The sequence below is a fragment of the Marmota marmota genome, unplaced genomic scaffold (assembly GCF_001458135.2).
Source record: "Marmota marmota marmota unplaced genomic scaffold, marMar, whole genome shotgun sequence".
Classification (NCBI taxonomy): domain Eukaryota; kingdom Metazoa; phylum Chordata; class Mammalia; order Rodentia; family Sciuridae; genus Marmota; species Marmota marmota.
Window position 1 is genome coordinate 15,265,599 of NW_026000101.1, and position 25,589 is coordinate 15,291,187.

At 40.5% G+C, this 25,589-nt stretch overlaps 1 protein-coding gene across 2 annotated transcripts in view; it reads right to left on the bottom strand.

The window, feature by feature from the left end:
• Frmpd1 (FERM and PDZ domain containing 1) overlaps positions 1-24,351 on the bottom strand; it is a 174,022-nt gene extending 149,671 nt beyond the window's left edge. For both annotated transcript variants that reach the window (XM_048783347.1, XM_048783345.1), the window contains exon 1: positions 24,109-24,351. The gene's annotated coding sequence lies outside the window, so the exon portion shown is untranslated. The remainder of the gene's footprint in view (positions 1-24,108) is intronic.
• Positions 24,352-25,589: the final 1,238 nt, after the last annotated feature.

Sequence of the window (25,589 nt, forward strand, 5' to 3'; positions counted from 1 at the left end):
AGGAGGAGGAGGAGGAGACGACAGATTGCTGGGCCCCAACCCAGAGTTTCTGATAGAACAGAATTTCTACTTCTAACAAATTCCTCGAAGTTGATGCTCATTTTCTGGCTCAGGGACCACACATTTAGAACCATGGACCTGATCTAAACTATTCATTTTATGGAGAAGAAACCAGAGCACCAAGAAGGGAAGAAACTTGGCAACAATCTCACACTAAGATTATGGGAAAGCCAGGCCTGGACATAAATCCCTTCTCTTCTTTATGCTACAAGTTCCCTAGTCTCAAGGTAGCTATTTTAGTTGCCAACCCAGAGAGGGGCAATAAGTGTCTGATAAATACTCTGTGTCTTTAAAGTTTGTTTTATATTTGAAGTTTAAATACAGTTGCTAATAATCAAATGAGATACCTTGGAACATTAGACTTATTAAAGAAACTCATCCAATCTAAGCTATTATCTGTTTGCTTTTAAAACTTGACTTCTCCTTCCTCTTTCTTCTGTCCTTCTTTTTCTCTGTGTCTACATTCTTCAGAGCAATTTGCAGAAAGATTTCCCCAAAGACTAATAATATGTTTACGAGTTCTTTTTTGTCCCGAGTCCAAGTGTCTCCTTCACATTTTCCGGTAAAACTCCATCCTGCTGCTGCCCCATCCATTATTACAGAAGCAGAAGGAAGACAAGTAGGACTAGAGGATGGGGGCCCACAGCCTTGCAACCCAAGGTTCTACAGCAAGCTTCCCGAGGAAATCCAAATTCATGGCAATTAGGTGAAAAGACACACAGCAAATGCTTGTTAGTCTGCAAGTTATTTTCATTTAACCCACATTTTCTTAAGAGACTGCTAGATGCAAAAGAGCATTCCTCATTATTAACTGAGATCTGCCACTACTTTCCTTTTTGCCTAAGCCTCATCCTGCTTTTAACTGGGCCATTGTAAGTCATGGCCCTGTTCTCGAGTACCTATTACACATCCTATTTGTTGTGTAGGCACTCAATAAGTGTGTTTATGTAAGCTGGGTTTAAGCCTGCTTGGACCTGCTGACAACTCACAGGGACCTTCTATTCTTCCCATTATCTCACAGCCAGCAGAGGCTTAGATTTCTCCACCCAAAATATGGCAGCTTTGTCATAGCAACTGAGCACCTATCCTTTGCCACCCTGATCCCAAGACTAAAGAGATTAAGAGTAACAGCTTTGGAGGAAAGCATGATAAAGTAAAATTGAGGTATTTAAAATGAAAACCCAGGGCTTGAGATATGGTTCAGGGGTAGAATGTTTGTCTGGCATGTATGAGGCCCTGGGATTGACCCTCAGCACTGCAGGGAGGGAAAAAACCTGGGAATGTGACAGAGATTAAAAAGAACAAGAAATAAGTTGTTTTTTTTTTCAGGATAGCTATTATTTTGAAAGTTAAAAAAGAAGGTAAAGGTAGAGGAAGAAAGAGAATTTCAAAGGGGTGTCATGGGGATTTAAGACAGTCCTTGAACAAGGAAAGAAAAAGATGAGGGACACTCTGGGAATTGAGGTAAGGGACTTGGGCTGGAGTACAGTGAAGGAAGTGAAAGAACTCTGCTTCTGGGGGAAGATGGAGCTGAGAGAAACATCCTTGGGTAAATACAAGAAAAACTGGGTTAGCAAAGCTGACCCAGAGGAATAGGCAATGGCTATTAAAGCCCAATTATGTGCAGATCTCTATTACACAAAAGGAAATGAAGACAAACTGCAAGGCAGTATCTGTACTCTAAACCAGTGCTTCTCAGAGTGCAAACTGCACATGAACTCCTGGCACTTTTGCCAAAGCACAAACTTCAGGACCCCAACCTCAAAGATTCTGATTCAGTAGGTGTGAAGTGAGGCCTATAATTTACTCTTTTAGCAAGCATCCTGATGTTGCTGCTGCTGCTCATCTGCAGGCCACACCTTGAATAGCAACCACACAGCCAGTCAAGGAGGAGGAGCACTCTTAGCAAGGAGGGACAAACGTGTGGACACAAGGAGAGACCACCCCACTCTCTGAGATAGTTGGAGGGAGAAAATGACATCATAGCCCCCAGCCTCAGTTCTCTCTTTTCTATGCCCATGCCTGCAGTTCCTTTATCTCTACACATTTTTCTCCATGTCCTTCAGCTCTGGAAATAATGTGAAGCAATTGTATCAACAGCACCCTGGGAAACATCCTTGGCCAACTGATCATGTAAGCATTTAGGAACTGCCCAGGGTTCGGGAGAGATAGGCACTTGCTGACTGCATTTTTTCACAGTGATATCTGGGACTGGGAAAGGGGAGGACTGGTGAGAGTGCAGGATCCTTGCATGCTTGTTGAAGCAAACAGTACCTAGGGATTTCTTCAAAAGGCTTCCCAGCAGGAAGCTTTCTACCTGCATTTCATCTAACATGCTCCACCAAATCAGAGATCTGAATTCTGAAGCCAAATCACCAGTGTTAGAGATGAAGCCAGACTACCATCTCATTTCTTTCCTGCTCCTAAGGTTCAGACAAAGAAAAGCAATGAACGTACAAGAACTGAGTCTTGGGGCTGGGAGTGTAGCTCGGTGGTAGAGTGTTTCTTCACACAGGGGGAGGAAAAAAAAGTGAGTCTTCAAAAACTGATTTCAAACCGTTTTAAAGGGCTTTTCGTCTTTCAAACTGCTATCTCATCCAAATTACAGTGTGTGAAGCTCTTCCCAACTGTGAAAGGAAACTAGTAAGTTCAGATAAGGAATTCTTTGTTCACACTTGGGATATCTGGTCAAAATTCCTAATGCTATCACTCCAAGAATATATGGAGGAATGTTCCTTTGTTGAGTGAAGTTAAATATTTCCCAACTACCTTAATCCTGAGTGGTTTTAATTCCCTCTGACATGTTATTAGAGAGCAGAATGTGTTGAGGAAAGTAAGAAATCCCATGGTAACAACACTGATTCACAGATCATGCATGAGCCATGGCAGAAAGGGCAGATGTATTGAGAATTCAGTTCAAGTTACTCCAATGCCATAACTTTTATCTGAGCAGCCCTCTGGGCCAGACCCTGTACTGGTAGCGTGGAGAGTACCAAAACAAGAATGGAACAGTGCCTAGAAGTTTTTCAGTGACTTATAGCTAAACATTAATTTAAAAAATAGTTTTAAGTCCTTCATTTCATTTTCATAATAAACTTATAGATACAGCAGGAATTAATATTATCATTTTACAGACAACCTGAGATTCAACAGTTAAATTATATGCCCAAGCTTGGCCCTCTTGCTCCATTATTTAGATTTTATTACTAACTTTTGCCATCAAGTGTGTGATAACTTATCATATCAGAATCAGGTTGCAAGGTCAGCCCCTCTATTTGAAATCCCCAAGATTTAAGAAATTCCAAGACATGAAAACCTAAAACACAGCCTGATTTAGCACTCTTACATTGGTTATTCTCCATTTGTTTCCCTTCTCCCCCACACACATTTTTGCTCACTTTTTCTCCTGCTCTATATCCTCAGAAATCCACCTCTATAACCATCACCAGGTCAACTTCTTAGGTGAGTTTGGTCAATGAGAGGAACCAGAGGGAGATGGCAGGGCAAAACCTGAGAAAAGCGGAGTGATTTCTTTCCTGCTCCTTTTGCCCTTCCTAGACCTCAGCACCAACTGGATGGCTCTCCTGCCTGGCCCTCCTGGAAACAGGTAATACCAGCTCCTCCCTTACCCCTAAGGGGTAACTGTCTTCTGCTCTTGCTTATTTCTGGATGCCTCAGGAGCCCCTCCCTTGGTTCCCTTGACCCAGCCCCCACTGCTGCTAGTGAGCCTTTACTGCAGTCTCTTGAATCACCTGTATATTCAGTTTCCTGCTAGGGCCCTGAATGCCTCTTCCACCCAAAGCCCTAATCTGTAAACCCAGAGGAACAGAGTAAGCCTAAAACATCCACAGTCACAAATTCATTGATCTTTTTCTTTCAATAATTAATGTTTGTTTCTCCAGTGCTTATTTGCCACAATCTTACCTTGGGCCCTTTTTTATTCCCTACCTAAACTTGTGCTATAGTCTGTCTCCTGAGTAGACTATGGTCCCTAAAGCCTCCCACCTCCAATCAATTCAATCACAGACTCCTACTGGTGTGAATTTCCTGGTGCACAAATCTGATCATATCTTTCCTGCAATGGCTCCCCACAGTGCCTACAGAATAAAGTACAAACTCCTCATCCAACCACACAGGGCTTTCACTATATACCCAACTGTAACTACAACTCACCTGTTTCTGTACTCTCTATTCCCCAAGCCTATATCAAAACACATGACCTTTATTTTTGTTCATGCTGTTCCCTTAGCCTAGAAGGGGCTTTACTTTGAAATTCTTCACAGACTTCAAAGTTCAGCCAAACACTTCCTCCTGCCTGATGGTTTTATATTTTTTTTTTTAACAGATAAAGAACCACTTTTTCTTCAAAACTCTCATTGGCCTTTTTAAAACATTTTAATTTTTTGTCCTCTTTTTTATGGCACTGAACCTCTCAGTACAGCAATCTGCGACTCTCCTTCCCCACTCTGCTCTAAGCACCTTTCACAACTGGAGGCTGTCTGGTTCATGATGATGCCTCCAACAAGCCCCAGACATAGTGTAGAGGCAATCTCAGCTGGTACACACTAAATGAATAAATGCATGGATAAATTCAATTCCATACCCCCTTAGCACTTAATGTAGTATCTAATGTGGTTAGATTTCAAAATATTTGAATGACCTACTAAACAAGCAGTATGAGTTATAATGAAGGTTCCACATGAAATCTGCATATTTGCCTTTTTTAATATTTAGTTTTTAGGTGGACACAATATCTTTATTTCACCTCCATGTGGTGCTGAGAATCGAACCCAATGCCTCATGCATGCTAGGCGAGCGCGCTACCACTTGAGCCACATCCCCAGCCCATATTTGCCTATTTTGACTATCCTTTAATTTGTACATATATTATATTATCATATGCCATTTGAAAAAAATCTCTCTCTTTGGGGAAAGTAGTGCCACACATATAGCATTTTTAAAAAAGAACAACTAAATGTTGCTAAAGCTGAAGAAAGGCCTAGAAGGGGTTTCTGAAGGGCAAATGGATGCGTGCAGCTTTGAAATATCCTACTTCTCTTTCATTTCCTATCAGTCAGTCCCATCCTCTTGCATCAAATTTAGTCTAATGAGGCTACTGCAATGTATTTATTTTGAAGTGATTGAATTTAGAAAGACATTCATCTAATACGCAATTGCTGCCACAAGCCGAATAGCTGAATCATAGCAGGGATGATGGCATTAATCTGAGGACAGCTGTTTCTTATAATTTCTAACACACACAAAAAAGCCCAGGCCAGGCTGGAGCTTCTGCCTCAGTTGCAAGATGGGACTGATGGGCTCCGAAAAAGAAATGCTTCTGAACAGGTGCCAGGAAACAAAAGGAAGAAAAGGAATGCCCTGTGAGGGACTGAACTTTTAGAATTCGTCTGTCTGACGTGTGAGGGTTACTACTAACTCTAACTAACTAACTCTTTGGGGTGCTCAAGTTGAGATAATTTGATAAGGAGAGCAGAGGCAACTGAGTGGGAACTAACCCTTTAATGAGTCTACCAATCTGTTATTTGCACCTATTAAAGAACAATGATAACAAATCTGGCCCATGCCTACATGGTACCTTACAGTTGACAATATGCTTCTGCATTCAGCATCTCAAGCAAATGAAGCAACTGCCCACATGTCCAGAACTCAGGGGCTGAATCAGGGTTTGAATATGTCCCCCAAAATGATGTGTTAGAAACCTACTCCCCAAGGTAAGAGTGTTGGGAGCTGGGGTTTAATAAAAGATGATAGGGTCATGTGGTGGAGTCCTCATGAATGGATTAGTGTCCTTATCAAAGGAGTGAGTTAATCACCAGGAGAACAGAAGGGATTATTATAAAAGTGAAATTGCCTTTTGTGCTTCCTCAGTCCTATATTCCAGCATCTTCGCCCTATGATACCTTTCCTTATAATACAGCAAGAAGATCGGCCCCTCAACTATAGACTTCCCAACTTCCAAAATTCTAAGAAATGAATTTTTCTTAAAAATTACCCAGTCTGTGGTATTCTGTTATAGTAACACAAAACAGATTAATACCGGGGCAAGTATAGTTCCCAGGAATCTGGGGAGCCTCTTCCTAAAGCAATTGCTTTAGCACTTGCCTGCTTTGGATACCCAAAACCTACCATGAAGGCATTGCTTCCTTGAACCCAGGCACTTTCACTGTTAGAGCAACTCTGTCCCTGGAAACAAACATATAGCTAACTCTAACTTGTCTATGCCTGAATATGAATGCATTATCAGCACTTCTCAGAACAGCTGGCTGAGGCTTTGAGCAGGTCATGAATGTAGCAAGAGAACAAAAGGAGGCTGGAGCTTAATAAGCAAAGGATAGAAACTGGTGGCACTCTTCACTTGCTGTGCCTGTTTCCTGCTTCCTCAAAAGCTACAAAGAGCAAATAGTGCTGCCACCCTCTTGCTAAATGGGGTGAGGGGAGGAGAAAGAAAGCCAACGAAAAGTGCTTGCTTGATTGGTACCCCGGTGAGATGGCCTCACATTCTCTAGGCCTAGGGGTTGTCTAAAACAAACTTTCGCTTATGTGGTACAGTTGTAAGTTCCTTAGAGACCTGTCCCTGCCCTTCAACCTCAACCCCTGATGGTCTCTGACCTGGGGATCTCCAAATCCACTTTGGCAGGAGCTTCCTCCCCAGGCCCCAAACCCCACATCCAGCTTCTCCTCTGTTGGGGCCTATTCACTCCCCACCAGACAGATCTATGGTACTTCCCACACCGGCTCTCCCCAGCAGGGGCCAAGAGCTGCTCCTTGGAGCATTTTTTGCCTGAACAAATTATGAGAGTATTGGTCAATCCCCAAGTAGCAGCATTTCTGCTGCCAAAGCATTAGCCAGCTCTGTTCTTTTGCAATAAATTTCCGGGGCAGGAGTCAGCCCAGTCCCCCGGGCCCTGACTGCAGATAGCATAGTCTAAACTCCGAGGGGTCCTGTTGAAGTGAAGTGGGCACCCATATATGCCTTACCCCTGGGGCCAGGAATGGCACTTTGCATACCAGCTGCTCCCTCTAAAGAAATCCCCTTCAAAAGCCTCCAACCATCCCCTCTTTTGACCTGTGCTGTTGGTAAATGTGCCCATGATGTAACCACTTTCTGCTAAATTATACTTTAAGTTCCTCTGGGTGGTCTTCCAACCCTACTTAGGGATCTGAGAGCTATTGTGTCTTGATTCTCTTCTAGTCTAACACCCTGTTACCATTCTCTCCTTTGTTCAGTGAACAATTACTGAAGGTCCACCCTAATGTACATCTTTCCTGCCCACTACCTCCCTTTTTTTCCTTATTCATTATTTACTTTCCTATATGTATGAAAAATTAATCATTCCCTCTGTTTTTCTTCCTTCATCCCTCCATACAAATTCCCTGATATCATTTTAGATACATGTGAGAAATGTTTTTATTTTCTATATCAAAATAGATAACAAGCAAACTAAAAAGAATTAAATGTAAAACTATAATAATAAAACTAAAGGATGTCAAATAATCTTAGAAGCACAGAATTTTTTAAACAAAAAACATTGAAAGCTATCCATCAGGAGTTGGGTACTTCAAAGTGCTATTGCAAACACACAATCTAAAATATTATAGGAAAGAAAATACATTGTCATCTGCTCCTAGTACACAGGGCCTGGGACAGGAGTAGGATGCTGAGGATGATTGGGAGCCAGTAGGTCATTTCAGTGTTGCTAAAAACACAACATAACTGTGTGATGCTTTCTGTAGCATTTAAGTACAAGCGTCTGAAAAGGATACAATGAAGGCAGGAGTTGAAAGTAATACCAATTACCCTAAGACTGCTCTGCCAGACAATGGAATATCTAACAGGACTCTACAATATCATATAACAGCTGTCTACTTCACTGAGTCCTTGCATACTTGCCCCAAATAGCTTTTTAAATAATCATGATGGTTGATAGCTACTTAGAATTTTCTTCAATTGCCATGCTGAACTAAGGAATTTATGGTACATGTTATTTAATTCGCAAAACAGCCCTGTGAAGAATATACTATTTATTCTCATTTTATGGATGAAGGAAATGAATCTCTGTGATTGAGACTCTTGCCTGAAGCTGTGTGCCTTGCAAGTAGGAAAACTGCTAATCCTGCATGGTTCTTAGTGATGCCAGAGCCACTGCTCCTTCTGCTATGCTGTGATGCTCTGACTGGTGGAACAGAAAAGTGAGAGTTCCACTCCTAATTTCTCTATTGTACAGAAGTGAAGGGGGAAAAGGAAGTCTAGCCTCATTTGGAAGGCTTTAGTTTTTGTTTTGTTAAGAGCTACCTTTACTTAAGTGGCCATTTGATGGTCTTGGTGTTAGTGAAACCTTCAGCAATCACAATGACTCTCTGTTACAGAATAAGAATGGAAGGCAATTCCCAAGTGCCTCCTAATTATTTCTTATTGAGTAAAGTACCACAGCACCAGTTTCAGGATGTGGAGGGAGAAAGGGTACAAGTGGACAGGGTTTCCCTTACCTTTACTCAGTGTCAATTGACATCTACAAAAGCAGTATACAGCTAGCAAATATCTTCAGTCTATCAAGCTAATCCATGAAGACAATATGATAGGGTCCCAGCATATCTCTATATCTCTTCGGATTCAACTTCTCTGCAGCTTTGGCCTTCCTCCATGTCTACATGAATATGCCAGTCTTTCTTCCATTTACCTTCTTTTCTTTTCTTCCATGACTATTTGTTGAGGACCTGCTATGTGCCAAGCACTGATGAGATAGATGGAGACAACTGGGGTTAAGGTTTCAAGGATCTTCTAGTCTGGTAGATAAACCAGATAAATAAGAATACAATTAGCTGGGCACGGTGGCACATGCCTGTTGTCAGCTACTGGGGAGGATGAGGCAAGAAATTTGTTAGAGCCCAGGAGTTCAAGACCAGCCTGGATAACGTAGTAAAATCCAGTCTCAGAGGAAGGAAGAAAGGAGGGAGGGAGGGAGGGAGGGAAGGAAGGTAAGAAGAAAGGGAGGGAGGGAGTAAGGGAGGGGCATAAAATTGTAAAACTGAGTTGTGAATGGGGGATAGGTCCAAGAGAGACATATGTCACAGAGGATATGTCTGGAAGACTCACATTAGAAAAATAAAACCTTTCTTGTTTGAATAAATTTTATCCCTATTTCAACCTGAATGAGATTTCATTTCTCTGTCATAGAACCCTGGTGGCATTTTGGCTTGTATTAGTCACTTTGGGCTAGGTTTATCTCCTCCATTCCACTGAGTATAACTCACTTCATATACATATTGTGCTAGGCTGTGCTGTGCAAGAGGAAAATGACAAAGTCAACCCCAGAACAAGTTCCTCAGGGAACTCACAGGAAGAAAGCTATGCCTCACAAGGGATAGACAAACCAAGTGCTAAGGAGGAGAACGTGGGCACAACTCATGAGGAGAGGCGAACATCATGGAGTGTTCTAGGGAAGAAGTGGCATTTGAAATGAGCTTTGAAAGATGGGCAAGATTGCCCTAGTTAGAGACTAAACCAGAAGATATACTATATAAGAGATTTAGAGAAGGCAAGAAGAATGAGACAGTGTGAGAAGTGTAGTAAACCAATAAGGATGGCCTGAAGAGTACATGGTGAAGTAGAGAAAAACCTGGAAAGGCTAATTTAGACCAATACATGGGAGCTTTAAATATTAAGAAGATATTTCCACTTAATATATAGGCAGTGGGAAAAAGTTTTGAGTGGAACAATTATGTAACCAAACTTGTTTACATGGATTGTGACTAAGGAAAGAGACAGGGAGACCAGTTAGTGGGGTGACTGCAGTAGTCTAGGTGAAAGAGACTGTCACCACTTGTGAGAAGTGGTGGTGGGGATGGAGAGCTGCTACTCCTGAGTCAGGGACTGAGTGTTACTGGTGTGTCTCTGTAACAGCCAACACGATTTTGTACCCTGAGTAAGTTTTACAAGTATTTGAAACTGAACTACATTAAAGGTTCAATTGAAAAGTATGAATTTGAATTTATGTTTTGCAGGTGTTTTATTCTGTTTGTTTGAATCCTGTCACCTAAGTCATTCAATTCTATGTCACAGAATGTCCGTGCCCAAAGCTGTCATTATCTGGCATTTTGATGACACCTCAGAGCTGTGGCATTTTGGAGCAGTCCTTAACTATCTCATGCACCATTTTAGTTGGTCTGTAGTCATCTGTACCAATAGCCCTGGGTTCTCTGCTAGAGTCAGCTGGGGCTGCCCCACCTATTCTTGCCAGCTTAGTCATCTGGACCATCACTGGCAAACTTCTCAGGAGCCTGCTGAGCTCCAAAGCATTCAAAGTATGGGATCTTATGGGAAGATCTAAAGACCACAGGGCTTCTATGACCCACAACAGGGAAACCATCCAGTAAATTCATAGTCCCCCTAGGCAGGCATTTCTAGGAAAGGGTGGAAGAAAGTAGAGCAGTGGAAAACTGCAGTGATTACCCACAGACAGTGTGATCCCAGAATTCCAGATGAAGCCTGATTTTTACAACTGTGGGGATATTTTAAAATGGTTAAAATGACTCATTTAGAAATTAATGAATCTCAGCAGGCATGATGGTGCATGCCTGTAACCTCAGCAGCTGGGGAGGCTGAGACAGGAAGATTACAAATTCAAAGCCAGCCTCAGCAATTTAGAGAGCCCTAAGCAACTTGGGGAGACCCTGTCTCAAAAAAATTAAAATAAATAAATAAATAAAAAGGCTCTGCGGTTAAGCATCCCTGGGTTCAATCCCTGGTAAGAAAGAAAGAAGGAGTGAGGGACGAAATAAATAAATAAACCAATCTCAAGAGATAAGCTTAAAATTATGGAATTAATGAAGCTGCCATATGTCCCCAGAATCCAATCATGTGGTTAGATTAAGATTGAGGTCATGACTCCAGTTTAATCAAAAGATAATACTGGCTAATTTTACTGAGCATGTTGATGTGTCAGATATCTTTCTAAGCGCTGTTCTTATATTAATATATTTAATCCTCACAATAACCCTACAGTTTGAGTACTATTATTTCCATTTTCCAAGTAAGGAAATAGGTACAGAGAGGGTAAGACTTATCCTACATCACATAGTAGGCAGGAGGTGCAGCCTGAATTTCAACCAGATAAGTTACTTTCTAAATGAGCCATCTTCGGCTTCCACATATACAGAATGCAACATTTTCCTATCTTTCTGCATTCAGAGTGTCTCTCAGTTGACTCATGAAGATATTGAGGGTCAACGTGGCACAATTGGAAAGCCTTGAATTTTGCACCCAAACAGACCTGACTCAGAAACCCATTTACATCATATATTAATGACATTGGGCAAGTTATTTAACTTTTAAGAAAAATAATGTACCTCGTCCTGAGCCTGGTACAGTGTGGGTGTTCAGTAATGATCATGAGCACAGTCTGTGCGTAGTCGGGAAAGGAAGCAAAGAGGAAGAGGATATCTTCATGCATCCACAAGTGTTTAAAGGAAAAGATTCCTGAGTTCAAAAAGAGGCATTCATACCTATGCTCCCTATAGCTTGGTGGCAACATCCCTAAGCAACAGCAGGACCTTTTTTGCTAGCTCTGGGCTCGCCAATGGGATAGGCCTTCCAGTCTAGGATTTGGTCTTTGTTGCTCCTGCTCCTGCAGCTCTGCTCTTTGAGATCTGTCTAATCCTGCTGTTCTCCCTCCTAAAGATAGGCATGGGCCTGGGCACTTCTGTTAATCAAACCCTATTTCTGGAAGAATTCTCAATCATGGCTTTCATACCGACTCTTAACATCTAAAATCTGTGCTTTACTTTCATATAGATAAATTCAACAGTATTTGTTTCTTTTTCTTTTTCTTTTTTTTTTTTTAGAGTGTGTGTGTGTGTGTGTGTGTGTGTGTGTGTTTTATGGTGAATTGAACCAGGACCCTCTACCACTGTGTTACATCACCAGAACATTTTTAAGTTTTTTATTTTGAGACAGGCCCTCTCTAAGTCACCCAGGCCAGCCTCAAATTTGTGATCCTTCTGCCTTAGCCTACTGCATTGCTGGGATTACAGGCATGCCCCACCATGCCCATCTCTTTATTTTTGATATTTCTTTTCATTGTAGGGGGAATTAAAAAGAAAACTAATTTTTTTATTGCCCATGGTAAAGCAGCAGGATATAAAAGAGAGTGGCCTGAGGTCTGAGCTCTGTCTCTGTCCCTTATTAACTGTGACCAGGAGCAATTCCAGTCAGTGCCCTCTTTATGTTATGAATTTTAAAGATGATGGGATAAAACAAAAGAATGATTCTGTTTTCATTACAAAAAAACACAGGAATGGAATGGAAAGGGTTATGATCACTGAGGTTTCATCTAATCTGTGAAATTCTGACAATGTTAAGTAAGATTGTTCTAAACCATCTGGGGCTCTCCCTTATCAATTTGGAATCTCAGGGCCATAAAATGTTGTCAGTTTTCAGGGCAACTGTGAATGATCTTCTAAGAATTAGAAATGAGATTGTCCTCTGAGAGTTAAACTAGGACATCAACACATAATGGATTAGAGCAGAGATTTGCTAAGTCACCTTAAAGAAACAGAATGGTTCTCAGACCAGGAAAACTTGATGGAATCTTAAGGAAAGCTCAATCAGAAGGGGGATTGACTAGCCATGAAAACCTAAGGAGGTTGGGTAAGCAAAACTTGGCATTGCTTATCTAATGCCATCCAGTACAAAGGAGCTAAATTAATAAGATGGTGGTTGAAAAGGTGACTGAGGTAGCCTGGCATGCCTGAAATCCTAGCAACTCAAGAGGCTGAGACAGGATAGCAGTTCAAAGCTAGTCTCAGCAACTTAGAGAGACTCTGCCTCAAAATAACAGAAAGGGCTGGGGGTATAGTGGTAGAATCCCCAGTACAAGAAAGGAAAAAAAAAAAAAAAGATGATGAGGTAATTCTGGTGACAAGTCTCTTCATATAGAGGTCCAGGCCAGATGCCTTAAAACATTCTTTTAATGTTTTCCCTGTTTTAATTCCAAACTTATCAAGCAAACTATTTATAGTTTAGCTTCTCAAACTATAAGTTTAAATCCACCTACAGGAAATGAATACACTAGTCATTGGATGTGAGCATCCTTTGGTAATTGTATTTCTTATTCAGAGTTAATAAACTGACCACAGATTATAATAGGACTTTTCATATGGCCTGCCTACAGAGCTAGAACACTCTTGTTCTAGGACTTGGACATTTGCTACCTTCAACAATTCTAATTTTCTTGCAAACTACTAAGTGAGTGTCGTGGTTATATACAGTAGCCTTGGGAGCTTAGACCTACAACTGAGAGCTGGCAAATCAGATTTCTGAGCCTGATGGAGAGAGTCAGACATGGACCATGCAAGATCATTGAAGTAATGCCCTACTATGCAAGTCTTTGGGAAACATTCCAGCTGGCCTTTCCCAGGAGTCATTCAGTCATTGTCATTGCTCACGCCATTCCTTTTGGAACATAAAAGATGGGAGAGACTCCCCCCACTATGTTATGCAAAGATTCCTCCCATGGCAAAGCCATGGTGGGGCATGCCTGTAATCCCAGATTAATAAGTCCACACTCTTTATGCCTCTGTAATTGGGATTCCAGTCTGCCTTCCCGTGTTATTTTCCACTCTTCCCCTGCACTCAGTCTGAATGCTGAAGTTGGCATCTCTGTTGTGTTGTCCATCTCTGCTTATTCCTCCCCTTAGTTCCACATGCTAAATCTCATCTTTGATTCAAGACTCAGACTAGTTACTCTCTCTTCCATAACTGCTTCCAGGATTGTTACTCCAACTCAGAAGTCCCATAGTTTATCTCTTGTTCACCTGCATTTCCTATCTTGTGATGGTGTATTGCCATAAAGTAGGATCTCCAGGAACTTCAGAAATAAAATTCCTTTATTTGCTCTGAGCTTCTCTTCTCTTACAGGAAAACCTTCTTAAGAAATCAGATTTATTCAGTCTTTCATTTATTTATTTGCCATTTAGCAAGTATCTACTGAGTGCCTCTATGTGCCAGGCAATGGAACACAATGGTGGAAAAGACTGACAGGGCTTTTTCCTTCATGCAGCTTCCAGTCTAGTAGAGAAGAGAGACACTGAAGAAAAAAAAAGAGTGAAATTCCAGCTTGGAGAAGTACTGTGTGCATAGTACTGTGAGGGTACAGGCCTTCCTGGGAAAGTCACATTTCAGTGCAAACCTGGTAGGGACAAGCCAAGAGAAGAGGTCCTTGAGAGTGTGGGGAAAGAATGGGTTGAATGCTTTCAATGGCCAGTGTGACTGAGCTGCCAAGCAGACTACTACTTCTAGCTCCAAGCAGACTACTCCATTTATACTAACAGTCATCAAAGTATGATATGATTTGTTACATTTAAGCTTTCTTAAGTCATAATCACATCCCCACTAGCCAATACATTTTTCTTATTTGTTTCATGTTAACTTTCCTAATTTTGGTCTCAAAGGGTCACATTAATATGATGCTTTTTAATTAAAAAAGAAAACAAAACCCAGCTTCCACCACAGACCCTGACTGTAACAGTAACTCTGCTGTCCTGGGAAACCTGATTTCATCCCCACCACAATCATCACCAGAGAGGTTGCTCTACTCAAAGTGTAGTCTTCCACCCAGCTACTTAAGCATTGTCAAGGAGCATGTAAATTCTCATATCCCACCCCAGACCTACTGAATCAGACTCTCTGGGAGTGGAACTCAACAATCTTTTTTTAAAATAAGATTCCAAGGTGATTCTTAAGAGCATTAAAGATCAAAAATATTAAAGTGCATACATGCGTTCTACTGTCATGTGTAACTAATTAAAACAAAAAAATTTTTAAAATCACACTTTAGGAATTCTTATTGTCAATTTCATCTTCCATCTGTAAGATACAAAGTCTTTATTTTGTTAACTACTGTAGCCCCAGTGCTGTGATGCCCATCACATAACAGGTGCTTGGCATATGTTCATTGAGTGGATGGATAAATGGATTTTGTCTTCCCTGTTACACCAGAAGTTCTCGAAGAGCACAGTACTTGCCCAGTTCACATGGAGGTTCCTCCTGCACTTAGGACAATGACCTGCACATGACAGGTATTCAATAATTTTTGAAAATATGGGAAGAACTCTGCTTTTTCTGGTGCTAGTTGAATTTCTCTAGCCATTTGAGTCCTTTTCTATTCTTGGGCTAATATCTGCCTTCCCACTGGACCTAGTTCTGCCCTCTGCACCCATGAAAGACAACTCCACATCCTTTGCTCTATGGCAGCCCTTCTGATAATGAGGACGGTGACCAGGTTCCCTGCAGTCACTTACAAACAGCACACCTCTCCAGTGTGCACTCACATATTTTAAAAGACTTTAAAGTACTCTTAGCATACTTTAAAGGAGGACACACCCCTCACAGGTTTGTGGGGTGTTATGAACTCCTACAGAGAGCCAGCATGCAAGCAGGTTCTTTCTCCAAGTCAGGAAGCCAGACCGGAACTAACAGTGATAACAATAATTAATGCTTACTTCATTATTAATTATGATTTACAGGTTAATCCACATAACACCCCTGAGATACAGGTCAGAGTTTCCAGGCCCATAAATGGTGGAGGGAATGAAGCAGAATATGTATTTTGCATGCATGCTGTGGCCTGAGATCAGTAGTGTTAAGATCTTAGTGCACTGAGAGTCCATATCCAGGCTGATCCATCTACTACTGGCTTGCTCTTTGGTTGAGAGAATCACTTAGTGACCAACATATAACCAGGTCTGTGAAATGCTCAGATTCTAGGATGAGAGGTAAAGGGAGAGGAGTAATACAGAAGCCAGACCTTGAGGGATTACTGAGAACTAAGCTCTGCATTAGGCTCTGTGTGCTGAAATATGTCAAAAATGTTTCCAAATACAACATCTCACACATAACAGGCCCAAAAGCTATCCACACAGGTTTGATATTAGTATTTGAAATAAAAAAGTGTTAGCTGGAGGCTCAGATATCATTTCCTATCCAGTTTTTATTGTAGTGGGATTTACTCTGAATCCTCTTAGAACTGATGCACTTGGGTCACAGAGTCTACTAAAATAAGTACATGTATTCAATTGCTTTGTCGTCACTGTATTGTAAATACACAAGACATTTTCAGTGATTCCTTTAGAAAAGCAAAGAAGCCTTTCAAAATAATTTATAAATTGAATAAATCCCTTCTTTACATTTTATTTTCAAGTGCAAGGCTTCTGTAAGCAATGATTCTTAACCTTTTGGGAGATTTTGAGTCCTGTGGGAATATGGTAGTAACAATATGGACTCTCCCCAGGAGAAAACATAGGTTCACACATGAACAATTGCATACAACTTCAGTGTCTGTGAAGTCAAAGCTAAGAACTTGTAACTTCTCACATACATTGCTGATGAGAGTGCAAATTTGGCAATATCTATCAATATTATAAATGCACACACCCTTTTACATAGTCCTTCCACTTTTAGGAAATTACTCTACAAATATATATATTTTACACAAGCAAAATGCCATTTGCACAAAGGTATGAATGGAGCATTATTTATTATAGAAAAAGATTGGAAACAAATTTAATGTCCACCAACAAGGAACTGGTTAAATAAATTTTAGTATGCCCATAAATTGAATGCAATGAATCATTCTTTTTAAAAAAAAAGAATGACAAAGTTATTTATGTACAGATATGATATAATCTTAAGATATATGGTATGATAAATGAAAAAAAGTGACATATAGAGCCAGGCATGGTAGCACATACCTATAATCCCAGCAACTTGAGAAGCTGAGGCAGGAGGATCGCAAGTTCAATGCCAGCCTCAGCGACTTTGGGACACCTTCAGCAACTTGGTGAGACCCTGTCTCAAACAAAAAATACAAAGGACTGGGAATGCAGTTCAGTAGTAAAGTGACCCTGGGTTCAATTCCCAGTACCAAAAACAAACAAAAAATAAAAAGTGAGATATAAGAAATATAAATGGTGTGCTACCATTTATATATAAAAAGGGTCGGGGTGGGGATGTAAAATGGAATAGCTGCTATGGAAACAGATATAGCAGTTCCTCAAAAAGTTAAAAATCAGCCAGGCAGGATGGCACATGCCTGTAATTCTAGTGACTCTGAGGGTGAGGCAGGAGGATCAGAAATTTGAGGCTAGCCTCAGTAACTTAGGGAAATTCTAAGCAACTTAGTGAGATCCCATTTCGAAATTTAAAAAAAAAAAAAAAAAAAGGACTGGAGATGTGGCTCAATGGTAAAGCACCCCTGGGTTCAATCCCCAGTATTAAAAAAAATTAAAGATCAAATTTCTATATGGCCCAACAATTCTACTGCTTTGTCTCCACCCAAAGAATTGAAAGCAGGGCTTCAAAGAGATAGTTATACACTCAGATTCACAACAGCATGTTTACAATAGCCAAAAGGTTGAAGCAACCCAAATGTTCATTGACAAATGAATAGATAAACAAAATGTGATATATATAATGAAAAGTTATTCATCTATAAAAAGGAAGAAAATTCTTACACATGCTACAGTATGGATGAATCTTGAGGACAGAAAGTAAAGTGATGGTTCCCATGGGCTCAAGGGAGCAGAGAATTGGGAGTTATTAATGGATATAGAATTTCAGTTTTGTAAGATGAAAAGTTCTGAAGAACATTGTTGTTGCACAACAATGCGAATGTACTTAACACTACTGAATTTCACACTTAAAAATAATTAATATTATACTTTTATGGAATATACACACTTTTTAAAAAATAGAGGAATGAAAATAAATATGTAGTATACATATAAATACCCTTGGAAGGACACATAAGAAATTGGTAGCATTGGTTGCTTCCAGAGAGGAGCTAATGGATAGGAACAAGAGGGAAACTTTTTAAATTATAAACTATATTGCATTTGTAAATTTATATATAAAACATTTGTGCATAGTTAAAAAAAAATAAAATAAAACAGCCACCCTGTATCCACCTGCTAGGTCAAGAAAAAAAAATACTGTCTTTTCCCCAGAATTTCTCAGGGGGCCTTTCTTAATCATATTCTTTTTTTTTTTAAGAGAGAGAGAGAGAAAGAATTTTTAATATTTATTTTTTAGTTTTTGGTTGACACAACATCTTTATTTTTTATTTGTATGTGGTGCTGAAGATTGAACCCAGCACCACGCTCATGCCAGGCAAGCACGCTACTGCTTGAGCCACATCCCCAGCCCTATTCTTTTTTTTTTTAACTTTTATTTTTTAGTTGTGGATGGACACAATACCTTTATTTTATTTTTACATGGTGCTGAGGATCAAACCCAGTGCCTCATGTATGCTAGGCAAGCACTCTACCTCTGAGCCACGACCCCAGCCCTTGATCATATTCTTAAAGGAAGGCTTTTCACGATATGCCCTTTCAAGTTCAAATTTCTTATAATGTGTTACCTAGTAAAAAATGCAAATCTGAAAGCTTCTGCATTCCATGTTATGAGATGGTGACTGAGATATGGTACAGAAAACATGGTACTCTAAAAATGCAGACTACACATAAGAGCCTCAAGATTGAGCATCTTAAATTGGAAGCATATAAGCCTCATACTATCCAGCACATGCCACATGCACTACTATATACATAATTGTTAAAGCCCAGATGTGAAATTAAAGTGTCTAAGTTTGCATCCCAGTTTAACCATGTAATAATTGTGTAAAGTTAAGTGGTCTCCCTCCCTCTCCATTTTATTTTATTTTATTTGTGCTGTCAAAGAAAGCCAGGGCCCTTGTGCTTACTATACCATTCTACCAATAAGCCACATCTCCAGCCCTCAAGCAAGTCTTAAGCTTCACTTTCCTCATTTATTCAGTTATTCGACAATTTGAGTGTCTCTTTTATACTTACTGTGATGTTTCAAATACGGTTCTGGCCACTGGGGATATATCGGTAAAGAAAAGAAACAAAAATCCCTACCTTCATGGAGTTCACATTCTATTGCAGGGAGACAGTGAACAAATTAAATAAGTAAGAAAAAATATATAGTATGTCCAGTTGTGATAATGGTTGAGAAGACCAAAGCAGGGAATAATAAATAATCCTATTTAGTTTACTGCTCCCCACAACAAAGCAGGCTGTTGTGGGGAGCAGTAAACTAAATAGGGTTTCAGAGTAGGTCTTTCTGGGAAAGCAATGTTGAGACCTAAGAGAGAAGCAGATCCAAATCCTGTGCAGATGTGGTGGAGAGAGCATTCTAGGTGGAGGAAAGAATGAAGGTGAAGACTCTGGGGCAGGAGGAGGCTTGGCTTTCCTGAGGAAAAGCCGGGAGGCTAGAGTTGCTAGAGCCAGTAAAGGGAGGCTAAGAGAAGATGAGGTCAGAGAGGAAACTGGCCCCTGCTGAGAGGCTTTGTAGCCACTGAAAGGGCTTTGATTTCCACTGAGTCAGATGGGAAGTCCTGGAAGATTGCAAACTTGCATTTTAACAAAAGTTCTGGCTACCATAATGGGAACAGACTTGAAGGGAACACGGGCAGAAGGAAGTTTTCATCCAGGTGAGAAAGGAGGAGGTCTGAACCAGGAAAGTAGCTGTGGAGGACTTGCTGACCAGACTGGGGATGTATTATGAGCTGAGTCAAAGATGACTCCAGGCGTTTTGGCATCGGCATCTGTAAGGTTGGAGTTGCCATTATTTGGGATGAAGTTTGTTTGGGGCAAGGGGATGAGATGGGAATATTAGGAGCCAAGTTTAAGATACTTTAAACTTGAGATGGTGCATACCTGTAGTCCCAATTACTCAGAAGCTAAAGAAGGGAGGATTGGGCTGGGATTGTAGCTCAGTGGTGGAGTGTTTGCCTAGCACCTGTGAGTCTCTGGGTTCAATTGTCAGCATTACATAAAAATTAATAAATAAAATAAAGCTATGGTGTCCATTACAACAAAAAAAAATATTTTTTTTTAAAAAGAAGGGAGTATTGCTTGAGGCCACAGGGTTGAGACCACACTGCAACATGAAAAACACCTCACAAAACAAACTTGAGGTGCCTATTGAACATCTAAACAGAGACATTGAGTGGACAGTTGGATGTTGGGCTATAACAATGTTCATTTGTAAACTTGGAATAATATAATCACATCTACATAATAATTATTATTTGGAGAGTAAACAAGATGATACATATAAGATGCCTACCTCACATTTTACCTATAATTTTTATTAAAATTTCAATCTTCTCATTACTATAAAGTCAGGAGTGTGGTTGCCTTTGGGATCAATAAATGTCTCTGGTATCAGTTCCCAGGAATGATTTGCAAAAGAAAACAAGGCCTCAAGTCATGCCAGTGTGTTTGGAAAAGGTTTCCAGCAAACAGAGTTTAAAAGTCTGAAGGCTTTATCCTGCATTCCACAGTCTTGGTTGGGAGATTATGTCGAGTTTCTTACATAATCAGTATGTTACTTCACTGACCCAGAATTTATTACAAGTTTTGGAGAGGATCTAACATGGAAAATGAGGCGGTTTATCAGGGGAAACTGAATTCCAGCAAGGCCTCTATGGGGAAGAGTTCCCAGCCCATCCTGTGGCCTTGGTGACAATGGAGGTTTAAATGAAATAAAGCATGAGAACTGGCTGCCCTGTCTAGACTTCAATAGCTATAGATATTATCACAGGTCACAAGTTTATCTGGTTCCTTTTAAAAATGATTCACAAAAGCCATGACCTGTGTCTACCTGAAATAGCAAGCTTCTCAGAGGAACTCTCCTTGAAGAAGCACACCTTTCCAATCTTCTATTAATTTATTCAGAGATCTTTAGCTGTTATATGCTGGGAAAGTAGAAACAAAAGCTGGTGTGGTTTTATTACACACTTCTAAATCTTTGAAGCCATGAGAATCTAACATCAGAACTTTAACAATGGGATTTCTCATTATTTTTACATCTCTTTGAATTTTGACTATAAAATCTCCTGTTTGATGAATTTAGCAAGAGCAGCACAACACAGACACAAGTAGACATAGTAGCACCGGGACAGAGAGAAAATACACAGTAACACAGAGAAGGGCTCCTCCCCTGAATCCTTGTTATCTTCCATCTTTAAAAAAAAAAACCCTCATGAACTGATTACTGTTAATGAGGAGGTCATTGCTCAATTAAACTTCATGAAGCACAGATTTCATTCCTTCTCCCTGACTCTTTTGTAAGTTTCTAATAATTTCTACATTCATTGTTCCTATGCTTCAAGTGGCTGCTCCAATGTGAAAAAAATAACCCTTCCTCCCAGGAGTCAAGAGAGCAGGACACCTCAAGGACTAACCCCTAGAGGTCCCCTAGCCCAGGAGCATGTGTGAGGGGTTGAGGGCCCCCTCATATATATGCTTGCCTATAAACACCCCAATCCTGCCTTTTCCTGGTTAGGTACCCCAGAAACCTAGGAGGAGTAGAACTAAAAGATCCAAGAACTGATAACTCTGAGCTGGTAAAGTTTGTAACAAGAACTTAACTTTATTAACTTTAAATGCATTTTAGTTTTATATGTTTCCAGCCAAGCTGAAAGGGAAAAGGAAAGAGCTTGATTCAAACACAAGCATAGTAGTGAGAGTGGGAAAGGCTAGAAAGAGGGGTTTATACCTCAACAACTCTTTGGCTTTAAAATTTAAAACTCAGGCCCACCAGAAAAATGTAGGTTTTGGTTGTTGTTGTTGTTGTTGTTCATGGGCACATAAAATTTATCATCTGAACCAGAATATTTCAGAGGGTGAAACAAGGGAATATAAATGCCACCAGAGGAAGAAGCATAAACTGGGCCATGGAGTCAAATCTGACATCGCCTTTATCACCAAAGAAATCCTTAGACTACCCAAATTTCCTCATCACTGAAGAGACCTGACTCAAAGGAAAGTTCCAGGGCTACCCATAGCATAAATGCCCTTTTCTGCTGGGATAAATAGGTCCTGGTGTTTGTGAATGTAAGAGCACGGTTCCTTCTTTCCCTCCCCCTTATCTCATCTAACAATCTCTCTAGCCATGTTAATTGCAAAGTCCTTTTGCAGATTCTGTCTACACAGCCTTGCTGCAGCCTTAGCCCCTACACCCTTGCTCCAGAAAGTTCATTCTGAGGTCTGAAGTTTATGTGACCTGTCTCCTGAATTCAGTTAGTGGGCAGTGAAATGAATATTTAAAATTTCACTGAGAGTGACAACAGAATTTAGAATTAGATTTATCTGCCTCTACAAGCCAAAACAGAGGTCCTAAGGAAATTTCCAGAGTCCTAATAGGTAGACAGCCCTCCTCATACTAGTCTGGGGCTCCTCTAGGACACAGAATAGGCATTGCCTAATTCTACGTTTACAGTGGCCAGTGCTCAGCACAGGACTGGTATAGAGTTCACAATGTATGCTGTAGAATAATCAGGCAGCTTCCTCACCTTCCTCAGCTCTGGGTTCCTGAGTACCTATGATTTTCCTCCTCGATTTCAGTTCAGTAAAGGCAATCCTGCCCAAGATCCTCAATCAGCTGTTGGACTAGGCTTCTGCCGCCCAGCCCTCATGGACTGTCCAGTGTTCAGTGTTTCCCAGTACTACGCTGAGCCAAAAACAACCTCCCACAGACTACAGGTATGAGGTTTGGGCACAGGCTGAGCCTGCTGGGTTCCATTTAGTTGAGAAACATTCAACAAAGTCCATTACCTCCCCAGCCTCAGGGAGACACAGAATGAATAAGAGTCATATATAACCTTGAAAATTTATGGCATGCTGATTAATACCAACAACTCTGCAGCTAAACTGCCTGGATCTGTATCACAGTTCTACAACGTATGACCTGATTCTCCTTGGGTGAAGATTTAACCTTTCTAAACCATATTTTCCACTGTAAACTGATACAGTTTGCTTCAGATGGTTGATGTGAAAATATTCAATAATTTGGGACCATACTTGGCACAAAGTAAATGCCCAGTAATGCTTCAGCTTCTCTTCCCGGAAACCTCAAGCTTAGCCCATTTCCTTTAATTTTCTCTGGTTCTAGCTTGTTCCCTCATCTCTTGGGAGGGTCTTGTTTCTGCTCCTGGCCCCCTTGGTGCTGGTCCTCCAAGAAGGACATATCCCTACACTTACATTTGACTGGTGGCTTGTCCCCTATGATTCAAATCCAAAATCTTCTAGAGTTACAGCTAGTGTCTACTTTCTCTGAATTCAAGTAAATCGTTTTGTAACTATTTTTCTAAAGAGAAAAAACTTGGTCAGCCCAGATGAAGGGCCAGATTTGAAAGGAGTTGCCATGATCCAGGAGCCTGTGTTTCAGAGCAAACCTTGTACCTATATATTTCCAATTCTTTCAAAAACCAAGTTGGGAATCATTTTCACCCGCCTCTCGGGAATTCTTAATGAAGAGAAAGAATCTTCCCAGAATTTTTAACAATCAGAATATTATTTTCTTCTCTACTGACTCTAAGTTCTCTACCAGGTGCTAAGATTTTTTAAGTAGTATTTATTGGTTGTGACATAATTATTCAATTAGGCAGATATACATTTCCTAGTGCTTCTCAAGGAATCTTTAACGTGATTTTCAAAGCCACTACCAACCAGCTAAGATGGGTAAACTTCAAAATAAACTGAACCTTTTTTAACTTGAGTTATGGCAATTTTAAATTCCAAATAATCTCAATTTATGAAGTAACCATTCAATGACATTGTGTTGCTGTCATACCTAACCCAGTCAAACTCAGGTGGTACTTTTTGCATCATCTCTAGTACTTAAATGGATACATTCAGTGCAAATTGAATGATGTAGACTCTCAGCTAATAAGCATAAAGAGTTTCCTCAGATGTGGTCATTTTATTAAGCGAAAATTAGCACTGCTCCACCACCCGCCTCCACTGACTCCAATCCTTAGAAATGCTTCCTTCTGAGAAATCTGAGTTAGATCCTTAAGATACTATGGTGAGTTATTGTTCCCCAGAGCTCTCTACTTCCAGGGCGACTTAAACAAATCTGTTCCAGCTTAGTTCCTTTTTGCTAAAAAAACCTCTGCTGATCTGGAGCTAATGGCTCAGTTGCCACATGCTCCTAATACACACCTGCTTTCTTCCACTGGTGTCCACAATCTTCGCGGTGATCACAGAGCATCCATCCTGGAAGGAACTCGAGAGACCAGCCAATCCAAACCCTCATTTTACCAGCATCAATTCTGGAACCTATGAAGAGGTAGACACTTGGTCAAGGTCACAAAGCTCATTCATTTAGGAGCTGAGAATATAATTGCCAAACTGGAGTTTCATCACTCTGTGGTATCATTCTTCTTCCAACCAGTTCTTTGCTCTCTGCCCTAGTTGGCTTTTGTACACTTGACATACAGTCCACACCCTTCTGGGATGTGTCAGCAGCCTGCAGGGTTCACCTGGAGTGAACTAACTCAGCTCTGCTGGCCTGGGGCCCTTTTCCTATAGAGGAATGAGTGTCATGTGGTTCTCTCAGAAACATGAACAGCATATAGGGATGCATTTAATGTTCAAGTATATCCGTCACTGCTTGTCTGCCAAGTCACTCATGCCAACAAGCAAGCAGAGCCTACAAGTTGTTTATAACCTCTGAAATTTTTAAGTTATTTTTCCCATACTTTCAGGTTTATTTTATTCTACAACAAAAGCTTTGGTACTGACCCCCAAAATCAACTTATTTAACTATAAACTGAGCAGTTCCTATGCCAGCTTCAAGGATTATAACATGAGAAGACATGATTCTCTCCTTTTTCAGTGGAGGAAACAGACACATAGACAATGACAAGATACTAAGGTAAGTGCTTTGACACTTGGACATGAGTAGGCACAGGTCTCATAGACATACATCTAAGCCAGCACAGGAGAGCTAGTGGAGACATTTTTTAAAAGACCTTTTTCATTTAGAATGATATAAGATTTACAGCAAAATGCACAGAGAATGCCAAGAATCCCATGTACCCCATGCCCCAGATTTCCCTAGTATGAACATCTTATATTACACAGGTACAACTATTACAAGTAAGGAGCCAGCACTGACCCATTGCTGTTATTAAACTAGGTGAGAGGTTTTGACATCTAAGATTATTTCTGGATGACATTAGGATTTAGACAGATGAAGAGATAGGAAAAGAAATTCTAATCACAAAGTATATGCAAAGATCCAAAACAAAGAATCTGGTGAGTTCGGGGAACAACCAGTAGTTCAGTACATGAGGATAGGGGTGGGAGATTGATCAGGAAAAGAGGATAGAGGAAGAGAGAAGAAGAGGTATCAGGTTGAGGAAGGGGGTAGAAAGGGATGATGTCACTGAGGGAGATGGAGATCAGATCAATAGAAAACTTTCTAAACTGGACCAAAGCATTTATACATTTTTCTGAGGGCAATGGAAAATAATTATTCTATACAGGATGCTGACATACAAAGATTATATTTAGAAATAACACTAAAACTGCAAGGTGGAAAGTATACCAGCAGGGATAAGATAGAAGAGGAAAGACAATTGGAGGATGGCCAGAGCAAAAGTAATGGAAGAGGGGACAGAAAGAATATGACATACTTA